General features: G+C 47.5%; 1 long non-coding RNA gene across 14 annotated transcripts in view; it reads left to right on the top strand.

Annotated features, from left to right (window-relative positions):
* Nucleotides 1–354: 354 nt before the first annotated feature.
* The window catches only part of LOC144582627 (uncharacterized), a 33,744-nt gene continuing 20,234 nt past the window's right edge, over nucleotides 355–13,864 (top strand). For 4 of the 14 annotated variants that reach the window (XR_013535696.1, XR_013535697.1, XR_013535698.1 and 1 more), the window contains exons 1-4: nucleotides 1,158–1,246; nucleotides 2,440–2,478; nucleotides 6,140–6,229; nucleotides 6,600–6,703. This is a non-coding gene — a long non-coding RNA (uncharacterized LOC144582627). Of the gene's footprint in view, nucleotides 541–1,157; nucleotides 1,247–1,406; nucleotides 1,537–2,439; nucleotides 2,479–4,481; nucleotides 4,711–6,139; nucleotides 6,230–6,599; nucleotides 6,704–9,079; nucleotides 9,098–13,864 lie in introns of those variants that run through there. The other 10 variants (XR_013535693.1, XR_013535695.1, XR_013535694.1 and 7 more) reach the window with 5 other exon arrangements.

Below are 13,864 nucleotides of genomic sequence, written 5' to 3'. Positions count from 1 at the left end.
AAAACACAATCATTGTCCTACAGGAGTTCAGTATTTAATTAAAAATTTTACAGCATCTGCTACATTGCAGACCGTTCTGGACCCTGGAGTTAAAGTAGCGCAGAGTTCTCGTCTTCCTGGAACTTACCAACTGTACTGAAGTTTCAGTTCTATAAACAGAGAGGTGAGGACCCATTGGCCCCGGGGCTTCGTATTAAAGCGCTCAGGCCCACTCCAGACCTGAGAATATTAGCTGAGAATCTGAATCAACTGTTTTCCAATTCTGTCGGTTGGTGGTATCGCGGGTCCACGGCGACCTCCAGCGGCCACCCTCCGTCTTGTGGTCTGTTCTGGGTCCCCGGACAAGAAAGAAAGGGAGGAGCTATAAGTTGGGTCCTTGGGAGCGTCCTGGTCTCCCTTCCCTTTACTGACTAGGAGGCCGCAGCTAGTTACTGGCAGTCTCAGATCCAGATTTTCCATCTCTCGGATGAGAGTTCTTCACTCAGGACTAGCAGCACAATGCAGGTTGTGAAGAACGGCGGGGTCGTTTATCGATACACAGTGAGTGTTGGAGGAACCCAACCAGACACAGGAAGGGGGAAATCCCAGCCAGTCGGAGTTGACCAAGATGGAACCTCAGGCCTAGCCCTCCCTTCTCTCCTAGCCTGCAGGTTTTTCTCCTATTCTGGCATTGGGACTGGATGACAGCAGCGAAACCAAAACGGGAATGGATAAACTGAGGTGCCACTGGGGATCTGTTTGAGAAGGACCTCCAGGGCGGGTCCATCGCCGGAAGTGGCTTAAGGCTTGTACCCTACAATGCCCGCCTCTAATTGCGCTACCAGTAGGCGACTAGCCGCCCCCACTTCCGGTCCCCAGAGCTGTAGCCGGCAGCCCCCTCTTTACTGCTCTCCTATTGGCTACCGCAAGGACGAGCTGTGATTTCCCATTGGTCGCGTCTCCTCTCCGGCGCCGCGCCTCCTCCCTCCATATATAGTCTTGTCTTCCGGCATCCGATTGGCTAAAGGCTGGGAGGGCGTCTGCCCGTCTCGACCAATGAGTGCCATCGAGAGTGAGGGCGGCGGCTGTGTGATGGGGGGCAGGGCGGGACTTGGCGTGGTTATTGGCCAGGGCGGGCACAGGCTAGAGATATAATTGGTTGAGGCGAAGAGCACCGTGGTGGGGTCGGGACAGCCCGGCCTCAGCAGCTGCGGGAGACGGCAGTGGCTAGAGCGCGGCCTCGGACGGTCGGGCGGACGCCGCCTGGGTAAGTCACCGTGCCCCTTGCACTGCGAGCCTGGGAACCGCAGCGACCACGTCTTGCCCGGCTCCGCCCTGGCCCCCACCTGCTTTCCTGAGTTCCGCCTTCTGTCATTTGGGGCTCCGCCTCCGAGTCTTTAAGTTCCGCCCCTAGAACCTGGGCACCTGGGTTCCCTTGCCAACCTGGCCCGCCCCCCGGGACCAGATCTCGTAGGCCTGAAAACCCTGGGCCTCTCAGGCCTGATCCTTGTCCTTCCTACCCTCCCTTCGTTCCCTGGGGCTGCGTGCCAGTGGGCGGTGAGGCAGTACCTCTGGCTTGCCTCTTGCGGGTTCCCCCATGAGGGAAAGTGGTCTAGGGAAGAGGGTACTGTGGACTGGGAGGTAGGCAGGACCACAGATGGAGGCTTTTATCCCCGCAGTCTCCCATAGGGCTCTGCTGTACTTCCCCTGAGGATAGCAGGCATGAAGGAAAGTGTCAGTGAAATCTGGGCCTGGCTTCCTAAGTAAGCCTAGGAGGCCCCATCCTGAAATCCCTGTTACTTGGGCTCATTGGACAGATGCTGACTCCAAGGTCTGAATTGGCCTGATTCTATTCCTGTTGTGTGGGCTCCTCTCCATAACCTCCACCCAACTTGGTGTCAAGTACACTCAGCAGGACCTGTGCCTGTGCAGCCCTGCTGCCCTCTGATCACAGGTTGTGGTCTCCCCCACCCCCCACCTCCACGCTTGTCCCACTTTGGACTCTGCCCCCAGTAAACAGGTCAGGTAGGTACTACTCCGAGACTCAGAGACTGGCAAAACATTCCTGTGGATTCATGTCCCTTCAGCCACTGCCACTTTGCCCAAGTTGGTCAGCCTTTGTCTCTTCAGAGTTGGCACTTCTGCTGTCCCACAAAGAAGTGTTCTCCCTCTGCATCTGGGAATCTGGACTCCTGAGTTCTGGTGAATAATCTTGGATGACACTCATTCCTGCTCCAGAACCTCGTGGCTGACTTTATGCCCTGCAGAATCACTTGTTGCTTTCTCCCTATGTAGCTCCCGTTGCCTCTCTCTGGTATGGTGACTTGTGGAGAGACTAGGGTCTCTGCAAGGGAGAAGAATATGGTGTAGAGAAGGTCAGAGGTAGATGGGTAGCATTTGTTGATTCCATGGTAATGTTGATGGGGCTCTTTACTTTTATTTTCCTCTGTCTTCTTACAGTGAGAAGCAGGCAGCCAGGACCCTTGCCACGGTAGAATGGTGAGTACTCTTTCTTTCCTCAGGCCATTGTGTTTTCTGTAATTCCTGTGTCTTTCTCTGTGAAGCTGCCCCACCTCTCCTAGACCTTGAGCTCCAGGCTACCCTGTTCAGCTCCTAAACAGATTCATCTGCCCTGGAGATAAATTAGGGTTTCTTCAGATTGCAAAACATTAGCCAGTATTCAGCACTGGGACCGGAAGCTTCTAGAAATCTTTTTCTGCATGTGCTATGCCTCACACTTTCCTCACACTACTATTAACCCTTCATAACAGCCCTCCTTTTTTCTTGCGTCCCCGGCAGGATCTCTGTGTTCTGGTCTGAAAAGCCAGGGCTTCTTTATCTCAGGATCCTTGGACTTTTGGTGGGTCCTTTGAATACTGTGGATGCTATATCAAGAGTGACTCCACCAAAACTGGGGGGCTTCTCCAGCTCCAGGGTGCTGCCGTTAAGCCACTACAGGTGACAGCTGACTAAATATCTATCAGGATAGCATCTTCAGGGTGCCCAGAATATCACTAGAGGTAGTTTACAATGATCCTGTGAATTTTCCATTAATTGTAACTGCCCTTCTCTCACCCCAAGTCCAGGGAACGCCGTAGTTCCTGAGAGCTAGGATGAGGTAGTGAGATGGGAAAGGCCTAGAGAGCTATAGGCCCTGGCTCAGACCAGGCCCTTAACCTGGTGTTATCTTCAGTTTCTTTTGGGTGTCCTTTGTGCTTAGTGGCAGGTTAAAGAATTCAGTAGATGAGAGGATTTCCTCCTTCCCTCCCTCCCTTCCATAGACGTGGATTTGGTGTGTGCATTATTGGTTCGGTCTCTTCTCAGAAAGCCTGCTGGTTTGGGCTCCCACCAACAGATTGCCCTTTTCTCTTCTGGGATAGTGTGAAAAGAGCATTGGCTTCAGAGTCAGCTTCATCTGATTTCAAATCCTAGCACACCACTTAGGTAAACCGAATACTTTCTCTCGAAGTTTAAGTCTCGCCAGTAAGACAGGATAAGGTTTCCTTCTTGAGGGCTTGAAAAGTTTTAGTGAGGTAGTTAGAAACTGCCTGGCTCATTGTAGATGCTTAATAAAATGTCAGGTTTTCTTTTATTCCTCCCTTCTCCCCCAGACAAGACAAAAGCCCTGGTGTCTGAAAGTTACCAGGTGCAGGAAGTTTGGGGTTCCAGTGAGCTCCCTCTGTGACTCTTGGTAATATTTTGAGCCCCTTCTTCCTGCTCCTTATTCCTTAGCCCTCTACCCAACTCTCTCTACTCCCCTGCTCCTGAGTTTCAAGTTTCGTTTTTGTGTAACTTCTGTGGTCCATACTTCCAGCTCTTCTCTTTCCCTGGCTAAGAAATCCTTTCTCCTTGAAGAAGGACTTTCTTACCCAGAGATCAGAATGTGAAACAAGGGAGAGATGGAGCTGAAGGAGTTGGGTTTGGTAGGGGTATTGGAATAAAAGCTCATTTCCCTTTCCAGGAGCGTGGAATGACTAACCTGGTACCATCCTAAGGGGAAAGAAGGGTTTAGCAATCCCTTCTTTCAATTATGGGATTGAAAGACCCTGATGGGCAGGGGCATGGTGGGTAGTGGTTTTGGAGTGAAAGGAGGAAGCAAATGGGTTGTGGGTTGGTGAGCTCCACCTTGGGATCCAGAGCAGGTGTCGGGGGAACTTAAGAGAGGAGGGGAGGGCATGGGATGGGTTTCTAAGAGGGCATAGGTTGGCCCACCTGGGAAAAAGATAAACGAGAAGATGTAGGCGGTCTTGTTTTCTGCTCCAGGCCGTCTGTCTGGGCGGTCCCATAGCCCAGATTCCTGAAAGCCCCTAAAGGTCCCTGAAGTGGGGTACGCCTTCGGACAAGGCCCAGGGTCCCGGGGAGGGAGGAGCCTGGGGCTGTGGGTGGGGCTCGCGGAGCCGCCCCGCCCCTGCCTCCGCCTTCCCGCCGCTTCCCGGGCTCTCCCCTCGCCCAGCTCCCCGCCCTTCCGCGCTAGTGCTGGAGGGCGGAGCTGGGCCCGCTCCATTGTGAAAAGGAGGGGAGAGGCGTGCGGGAGCCGTGCTGAGGGCCCGCCAACAGCGCCCTCACTTCCTGGCCGCCGCAGCTACACCTGGCGGTCCCCACAGCCGGGATGCGGCGGGCGCCCGGGGCTGGCGGGCAGCGCAGCGGCTCCGGGGGCATGTGCGCTGGCCCAGACCGCCCGTGACCATGAGCCTGACCGCCCGCGTCTCCAGCTCCATGCTTAGCTGCTTCGTAAGTGCTCACCCTGCCTCTGGGTGCCTAGGAGACCGATGCTTGCTTGCGCCCACAGGCTACCCCAGGGTCAGCCCTCGATTTCAGGCCATCCCCCTTCCCATGGCCCCTGGCCCGACCCCGAACGTTTAGGGGCAGGGAAGGTGGGTTAACTCTTATTTCTTGGACTTGCTTCAGTCTTCTGGTGCCGGGGATGGTCGAAGGCCAGGAATGGAAATTCTGTGGTCCGTCCCGGCCCCGCAGCCACTGCCCTTGACTGCAGATCTCCAGGCCCCGCCCTGCAGGGGTACATCCCTTTACCTCCGCTTCTCCATCTTGGTCCATCCCGCTGTATCCTTGCTTGGGGATGTGGGATGTGGCCAGTAGGCTGCAAGGGATGTTATGGGGGCTGGTCAGGGAGCGAGAGATGTTCTGTGAGCTGGCTCAGGTCTCCAGTCCCTTCTCTCTTCCACCACTCCATCCCTTACCTGACATGCCAGCCTTTTCTCCTTGACTGTCCCCTAGACAGCCTCTCTTCTCCATCTTCCCTGCCTCTGCAGGGTTCCTTATCTCTGCATCATTCCCGGTCCTCTCCTCCTCCCGCGCTGGCCGATGCTCCTTCCCAGCTTCCCCCATCTCTCCTCGCAGCTGTCCCCCACTTTCCCGTGGGTGTCTGCCAGGTCTCCTCTCTCTCTCTCCCCCCTGGCTCTCCTTGGGTCTTCTGGCTCCTCCCAGGCCCGTGGATCTCCTCGGGTCCCCTCCCTGGTGGTTGGGCGGGGAGTTCCTTCTTGCCGTGGGTATTCCTCAGGAATTCCCCTCTGATTAGCAGGCAGAGCAGGTTACTTGGCAGGTAATGGGGACTTGTCAGCAGTGTGGGCCTAACAAGAAGATAAGCCCAGCTCCCAAACACATCTTCCTTTTGAAAGCATCAGTGAAGGCCCTCTAGAGGCGTGGGACTGAATCCCCCCACCCACTCCTCTGTGTTTCCCTCACCCACCAGATTGAAGCTTCAGTGGCTACAGGGGCCTGATTTCCCTCCTCTCTGTAACCAGCTGCCACACCTGGCTCCTTTTCCTCAGGACAGCACTTTCCCATCCCCATTCCTGCCTTACCCTTACATGGGTCTAAGGAAAAGAGTGTTTCTTTTTCTTAGTTTTCTCCTCCATTTTTGAAATGTTGGTTGTATAGGAGAGTCCTTCTTTGAAGAGTGCAGGTTCCCAATTCCTCCTGGGGCCTCACTTTTTCCTTAGGCTTAATAGGCTTGAGTACTCTCTCCATTTCACGCTTACCTGTCTCCAACCAAGGCAGGTCTCTTTTCCCTCCTCTGGTGACCAGAACCTTTAGAGGTGTGTGTGTGGTTGTCTGTGGATTTCTTGGTGGGGGAGGGGAGCAGAATGAACCTCATGGGCTAAGCGGAGCTTGGTGACTTAGAACTGTGGCCTTCCTACAGGGTGAGGAGGGGCCCCCCAGCCTGGAGTACATCCAAGCCAAGGATCTGTTCCCCCACAAGGAACTAGTGAAGGAGGAGGAGAATCTTCAGGTAAGGAGGTGTTGGGGGCCAGGATAGATGGGGCTTCCTGTCCAGTTAAAAAAACATCCTCCCTTCCCCCAAATATCTTCAAGGGGATCTGGTAGTGGAGCTCTGGCTTCCTGCTCTGTGGTCTCAGGAGGAGGAGGGTTTGTCTGTATATCCTGGAGCTGTTGGCCCCAGGGAAGGAAAGGCAGCTTTCCTCTTCAGCTGTTGCCTGGTGCTCTCACCGTGGAGAGTACTCTCCTCTCCTGCCTTGATCCACCATTTCCAGAGCTTTTCCAGAGGCGATTCCACAGAGCAGAGGCTGTAGAGGAGGATGAGGCGGTCACTCACTTCTGGACTGAGGGTTTCTCTGCCCCTTGACTGGTCCCCTTCACAGTGCTGCAGGGCGAGGGAGTAGAGTTCCTGGGCCGGGCAGCCGATGCCCTCATTGCCATCTGTAACTACCGGCTGCATATCAAATTCAAGGACTCTGTCATCAACGTGAGTTTCTGTATTGTTCTCCTACCCCTAAGCTAAAATCCCTGTGAAGTTCAAGGTGGGATTATTCCAAAGCTCTCCTTGATCATGTCTTTTAGAAAGTTGGAGGCTGGGCGTGGTGGCTCATGCCTGTAATCCCAGCACTTTGGGAGGCCAAGGCAGGCAGATCACTTGAGGTCAGGAGTTCAAGACCAGCCTGGCCAACATAGTAAAACTCTGTTTCTACTAAAAATACAAAAATTAGCTGGGCTTGGTGATGCGCACCTGTAGTTCCAACTACTTGGGAGACTGAGGTACAGAAATTACTTGAACCCAGGAGTCAGACGTTGCAGTGAGCCGAGATTATGCCACTGCACTCCAGCCTGGGTGACAGAGTGAGATGACGCCTCAAAAAATAAAAAGTATATAAAAAGTTGGGGTTCCCTTCTCTTTCTCCCTGACCTCATGTTTTCCGGCCTTATTTTCCTAGCTATACCTGTTTCTGGCTCATTCTCTTTTCTCCTGTCTTTCCATTATTCTCTCACTGGCCCTTCTAAGGAGCATGGTGGCATTGTTGGAAGAGCACAGGCTTTGGAGTCAGCCAAACCTCGGCTCTTTTCCTGCATTGCCACTCACCAACTGGGTGACTGTGATTTTCCTCCTTCAGCCTCCCCAGGAGCTGGGACTACAGGCCCGTGCCATCATGCCCAGCTAATTTTTGTATTATCAGTAGAGGTGGGGTTTCACCATGTTAGCCAGGATGGTCTTGATCTCTTGACTTTGTGATCATCCCATCTCGGCTTCCTACAGTGCTGGGATTACAGGCGTGAGCTACCGTGCCTGGCCTTAAGATTATTTTTCTATCTTTCATCATTTCTTTGGCATCTTTTTTGCTCCTTGCTTATTCCATAGCCCACTGACTTCACTAATAAGCCAGTACTGGCCAGGCATGGTGGCTCCCGCCTGTAATCCTAGCTCTTTGGGAGGCTGAGGGGGGTGGATCACCTAAGGTCAGGAGTTTGAGACCACCCTGCCCAGCATGGTGAAACCCCACCTCTACTAAGAATACAAAAACGAGCTGGGCGTGGTGGTGGTTGCCTGTAGTCCCAACTATTAGGAAGGCTGAGGCAGAATTGCTTGAACTCGGGAAGCAGAGGTTGCAGTGAACCAAGATCCAGTCACTGCATTCCAGCCTGGGTGACAAGTGAAACTCCATATCAAAAAAAAAAAAAAAAGAAGAAGAAGAAGAAGAAAAAAAGCCAGTACTGCCCTTGTGTATTATTATAAGATGTTCTTACACAATTTTCTACAGAGGATAACATTCTACCTACAAGCTGTTTTTCTTTTCTTCCTTCCTCCCTGGGGTCTGACTATATTGCCCAGGCTGTAGTGCAGTGATGATTCACAGGAGAGATTGTAACACACTGCAGCCTTGAACTCCAGTGCTCCAGCAATCCTCCTGCCTCAGCTTTTTAAGTAACTGAGAGAGCAGGTACACATCAAACCTAGCACAAGCTGTTTTTCTTGTCTTTTTTAAAAATATTTTTTCAGGCTGGGCGTGGTAGAAAATATTTTTTCAGCCACCATGCCCAGCTATAATTTAATTTGTAATGATGGCTGTTTTTAGTAATTGTCTTGCAAAAAATCTTGACAGTTTAGGCTGGGGCTGGTGGACCACGCCTGTAATCCCAGAACTTTGGGAGGCCAAGGATGGCAGATCACTTGAGGTCACGAATTTGAGACCAGCCTGGGCAACATGGTGAACCCCATCTTTGCTAAAATACAAAAATTAGCTTGGTGTAGTAGTGGGTGCCTGTAATCTCAGCTACTTGGGAGGCTGAAGTAGGAGAATTGCTTGAACCCAGGAAGTGGAGGTTGCAGTGAGCCGAGATAGAGCCACTGCATTTACAGCCTGGATGATAGAGGACAGAGTGAGATTCCCTCTTAAAAAAAAAAAAAAATGACAGGGCCAGGAGCAGTGGCTCAAGCCTGTAATCCCAGCACTTTGGGAGGCCGAGGCTGGTGGATCATGAGGTCAAGAGATCGAGACCATTCTGGTCAACATGGTGAAACCCCGTCTCTACTAAAAATACACAAAATTAGCTGGGCACGGTGGCGCGTGCCTGTAATCCCAGCTACTCAGGAGGCTGAGGCAGGAGAATTGCCTGAACCCAGGAGGCGGAGGTTGCGGTGAGCCAAGATGGCGCCATTGCACTCCAGCCTGGGTAACAAGAGTGAAACTCCATCTCAAAAAAAAAAAAAATTGACAGTTTAGTTGACTTCATCATACCATTGATTAGAAGGGTACTCTTTGGTATCATATTAAAATATAGGTTATTTAAAAGTAGAAACCATTTCTTTTTGGTACCATTTGATGATTAACACAGTTTTGGCCCCCAGGTATTACGGGAAATCATAGCTAAAACCACTCTCTTGAAAAGAGGCCAGGCCGGTGACTCACACCTGTAATCCCAGCACTTTGGGAGGCCAAGGCAGGCAGATGACACAAAGTCAAGAGTTTGAGACCAGCCTGGCCAACATGGTGAAAGCCTGTCTTTACTAAAAATGCAAAAATTAACCTGGGCATGGTGGCTTGTACCTATAGTCCCAGCTAGTTGGGAGGCTGAGGTGGGAGTGGGAGGATCACTCGAGCCTGGGAGGTGGAAGCTGCAGTGAGCCAAGATGCTGCCATTGCACTCCAGCCTGTGTGACAGAGCAAGACCCTATCTCAAAAAAGAAAAGAAAAAAGAAAATGAAATAAAATATATAATGTATATATAATTATATGGTCTACATTTTAGAGCTTTATGTCCCCCAAACTCATCATGTTTTGTCATATATACATTTGATTATTATAAATATCTTCCAAACCTTGGAGCTCTCACTTGCCAAATTTAGGACAATTTATGCCCGTAGTCCCAGCTCTCAGGAGGCTGAGGCGGGAGAATTGCTTAAACCCAGGAGGCAGATGTTGCAGTGAGTTGAGATACCACCACTGCGCTTCAGCCTGGGTGACAGAGCAAGACTCTGTCTAAAAAAAAAAAAGTTACTGTTCAATGAACTACATGAGATTGTGCTAAACTTCAAACAGAACTGAAATATCAAGTTTTTAAATATGTAAAAAAATTATTTCATAAACATATTAAGGGCTCCTAGAATAAAGATTCTGTCTGAGGAATTTCTGGAGCCACAAATTCCATAATTTATGGTGAATTAAATGAATAAAACAAGCTTGAAAGACTCTTCTTTAAAGTTGTGCTTAAGAATGTTATGTAACTCATTGACTAAAGCTATGGAATTGTGGTCTATTCAGTGATTAAGATAAACAAGAAATCAGGTCTTGAGTGCTGATGGCCTTTGTTAACTTTGATTTCCTCTGGCCCCTGGCCTTTCCTCATTCTCTCCACCCACATGTTTGATGGGTTAGTGTACTTATTTATAGGAGAAGATAATCCCTAAGTATATCCTAATATGATAAATTATGCCAATAAGAATATCTTAGTACACACACAGACACACACACATTAGTATTTTTAAGGAAGTGTAATTATTGATTAATTTAATCATGACATCTAATCTAACAAATAAATAGGACAAATGAAAAGCCTCCACTTTTTGGAAGTCATTTAATTTTATTTTATTTATTTATTTTTTTGAGACAGGGTTTCACTGTTGTTACCCAGACTGGAGTGCAATGGCATGATCTCAGCTCATTGCAACCTCTGCCTTCTGGGTTCAAGCAATTCTCCTGCCTTAGCCTCCCAAGTAGCTGGGATTACAGGCATGCGCCACCATGCCCAGCTAATTTTTTATATATCTTTAGTAGAGACAGGGTTTCACCTTGTTGACCAGGATGGTGCCCGATCTCTTGACCTCGTGATCCACCCGCCTTGGCCTCCCAAAGTGCTGGGATTACAGGCGTGAGCCACTGCGCCCGGCCTTTTAAATTCCTTTCTAAAAACTTTCAGAAGTGTTAGTCTTGATAGTTAATTTTAAATGAAAAGTTAATAGAAATATTAAGTCTCGGCCTCATGTATATTTTTTTCTAGTAAAGAGCTCACAATCTGAAAGTGTGCTAGGTGGCAAACTTACCTGTAAATCAATACTTCCATGAACAAAAGCAATTGTAAGACAAGTAGTTTTTAAACAAACCTAATCCACGTGAAAGGTAATTTTGAATAATTAAATTTATAAAAATTTACCTCTTCCTGAATCGTGTTTCATTTATTTCCTAAATGTTACATTTTCTTATCGTCTTCAAAATTATTCATTAGAAACAAAATACCAACACATAAGTAAAAAGAAACTGATGCACAATGGCAGGTTAATTTTTATATTTTGAATACATTCTTTTCAGAACACACAAATCGGTCTTATCAAAAGTAGCCTTGAAATTGGATCTATGTTAAATGCAATATTTTAATTTTTCAGTGGTTAGTGAAAGACCATAAAGAGTATATACTAGCTACTGAAGAAATAAATCCTTTTCGTAGTTGAAAGCTTCATAGCCACAGGGTTACACAATAGAAGGAAATTATAGACCACAGAAGAAATTTCCATTTATTTACTATAATATTGAGGACAGAAGAGAAAAATCTTTTTAAAAGGTTGTAAATAACATCCCAGAGTAATTAACAAACAGATGAATGATAGTTAACTTAGGGACTAAACTATAATGGCTGCTGTCCATCAAAAGAGTGTGTAAAAACTAGGCTATTGGAAAAAAGTAATACGTTTAAATAATTTATGGCATGTAAACCACATGGTGACCCTTTGTAAGACAAAATACAACTAAAAAAATTTTAAAGGTTATTTTCTTTATAGTAATGACTGAAATACTTTGAATTGTTTTTTAACAATATTTATTGAATTTGTTTAGAATTGGAATGTGCTTTTTACTCTTATCACATTGGGTGAATCATTACTTTTAAAAGTATCAAGAAGTATTAAGTATACATAAAAATTAAACTTATTATAAATATATGTGTCGGGTTCCTCCTTAAAATGTTCTCAAATATTATAAAAATTGCACTGGGAAACTTCGCTTTTCTCTATTTAACTAGAGAAAGTCACTTTTGTCTATTTAAGTCCTTGACTGTATTTTTTTCTTCCCTTCCAACAAGTCAACATAAAATTAAACAATTCCATTAGACATTGAATAAGAACATGTTGTTTCTGGTATCTGAAGTCCTTTGGTGCTTTTTTGCTACCTTAAGTTCCACTGTCTTCCCAGTGAATTGGCTGTGCTATGGCATGGCCTGTCTTTCAGTACAAAGTGGTTTAAGGAACCAAAACTCAGCCTTTCCTGGAACATGCTTTTGACTGGAGCAGGAAAATCACTGTATTCCAGAGGAAGGAATATTTCTATCATTGGAATCACCACATCTGTGGTTCTGTTTTTTTTTCTTCAGCAAACTGTGGTTCATTTTTGCTTAGGAAAACAAATACACATATTGACAAATTTTCTATTACAACCTAAGAATATTGGTTTTACATTATAAAGTTTTACACAAATGAGTATTAACACATTGATCTGAATGCCAGTTTTGAGGGGAACTTGAACGTCATCTATGAGTCGTGACAGAACTTTATGCTATTCTTGGCAGATACATCTGTGCCAGGATTCCCTTATTATTCAAAGACTAACCCTATTAAAGTCTAAATATAAGGTTTTCATTTGCAAGGCAGGGATTTGGGAGATGTGTTAGTCCATTTTTGCACCACTGATAAAGACATTTGAGACTGGGCAATTTACAAAAGAAAGAGGTTTAATTTGATGTAAAGTTCCACTTGGCTGAGGAGACCTCACAATCATGGCAGAAGGCAAGGAGGAGCATCTTACAAGAAGGATCAGGCCGGGCGCGGTGGCTCAAGCCTGTAATCCCAGCACTTTGGGAGGCCGAGGCGGGTGGATCACGAGGTCAAGAGATCGAGACCATCCTGGTCAATTTGGTGAAACCCCGTCTCTACTAAAAAATACAAAAAATTAGCTGGGCATGGTGGCGCGTGCCTGTAATCCCAGCTACTCGGGAGGCTGAGGCAGGAGAATTGCCTGAACCCAGGAGGCGGAGATTGCAGTGAGCCGAGGTCGCGGCATTGCACTCCAGCCTGGGTAACAAGAGCGAAAGTCCGTCTCAAAAAAAAAAAAAAAAAAAAGAAGGAGCAGAAGGCAAGGATGGCAGCAGGCAAAGAGGGAATGAGGAAGACGCAAAAGCAAAAACTCCTGATAAAAACCATCGGATCTTGTGAGACTTATTCACTACCACAAGAACAGTCTGGAGAAAACTGCTTGAATGATTCAATTATCTCCCATGGGATCCCTCCCACAGCATGTGAGAATTATGGGAGTACAATTCAAGATGAGATTTGGGTGGGGACACAGAGCCAAACGGTATCAGGAGACACTGATAACTTTAATCCTGGTTCATCTCTTTGGTGACCCAATACATTACTAAGTTACATTTAGCTTTTAATGTGCCTAAAATAATTTGTTTCCACTGATAAAGTGAACTTGAACATTTTTAAATAGTTGTAGTCAGTTTAGAATTATTGCTACAAAGCATCAGCTAGTTTTGATCTTGCTACATTTGTCTAAGAGGAAAAGATTGCAGTTACAGGTGGGCATGATTTGGATTTGTGTCCCCACCCAAATTTCATGTTGAAATGTCATCCCTAATACTGGAGATGGGGACTGGTGAGAGGTGACTCCCATCATGGGGTCAGTTTCTCATGAATAGTTTAGCACCATCTCCTTGGTACTGTCCTCGTCATTGTGAGTTCTCATGAGATCTCGGTATTTAAAACTTGTAGCACTTCCCACTTCTCTCTTTCTCTCACTCCTGCTCCCACCATGTGAGATGACTTGCTCCCCCTTTGCCTTCCTCCATGACTGTAAGTTTCCTGAGGCTTCCCCAGAAGCTATGTAGATAATAGATTTATGCTTCCTGTAGAGCCTACAGAACCAGGAGCCAATTAAACCTCTTTTCTGTATGAATTACCCAGTCTGAGGTATTTCTTTACATGTATGGATGACTGCTATGGGAAATTGGTACCAAGGAATAGGGCAAGTACATGGACTTATGCATATCCTAGAGCCTAGAGCAATTGGAATCTGTCAAGCAATGACACATATGTCACGTCTGGAACTTGGAAGATGGCTGAGATACAGCAACAGATCATGCACAT

This window comes from Callithrix jacchus, chromosome 5, assembly GCF_049354715.1.
Source record: "Callithrix jacchus isolate 240 chromosome 5, calJac240_pri, whole genome shotgun sequence".
In the NCBI taxonomy this organism is placed as follows: Eukaryota; Metazoa; Chordata; class Mammalia; order Primates; family Cebidae; genus Callithrix; species Callithrix jacchus.
This window is presented reverse-complemented; position numbering and strand designations above follow the sequence as displayed.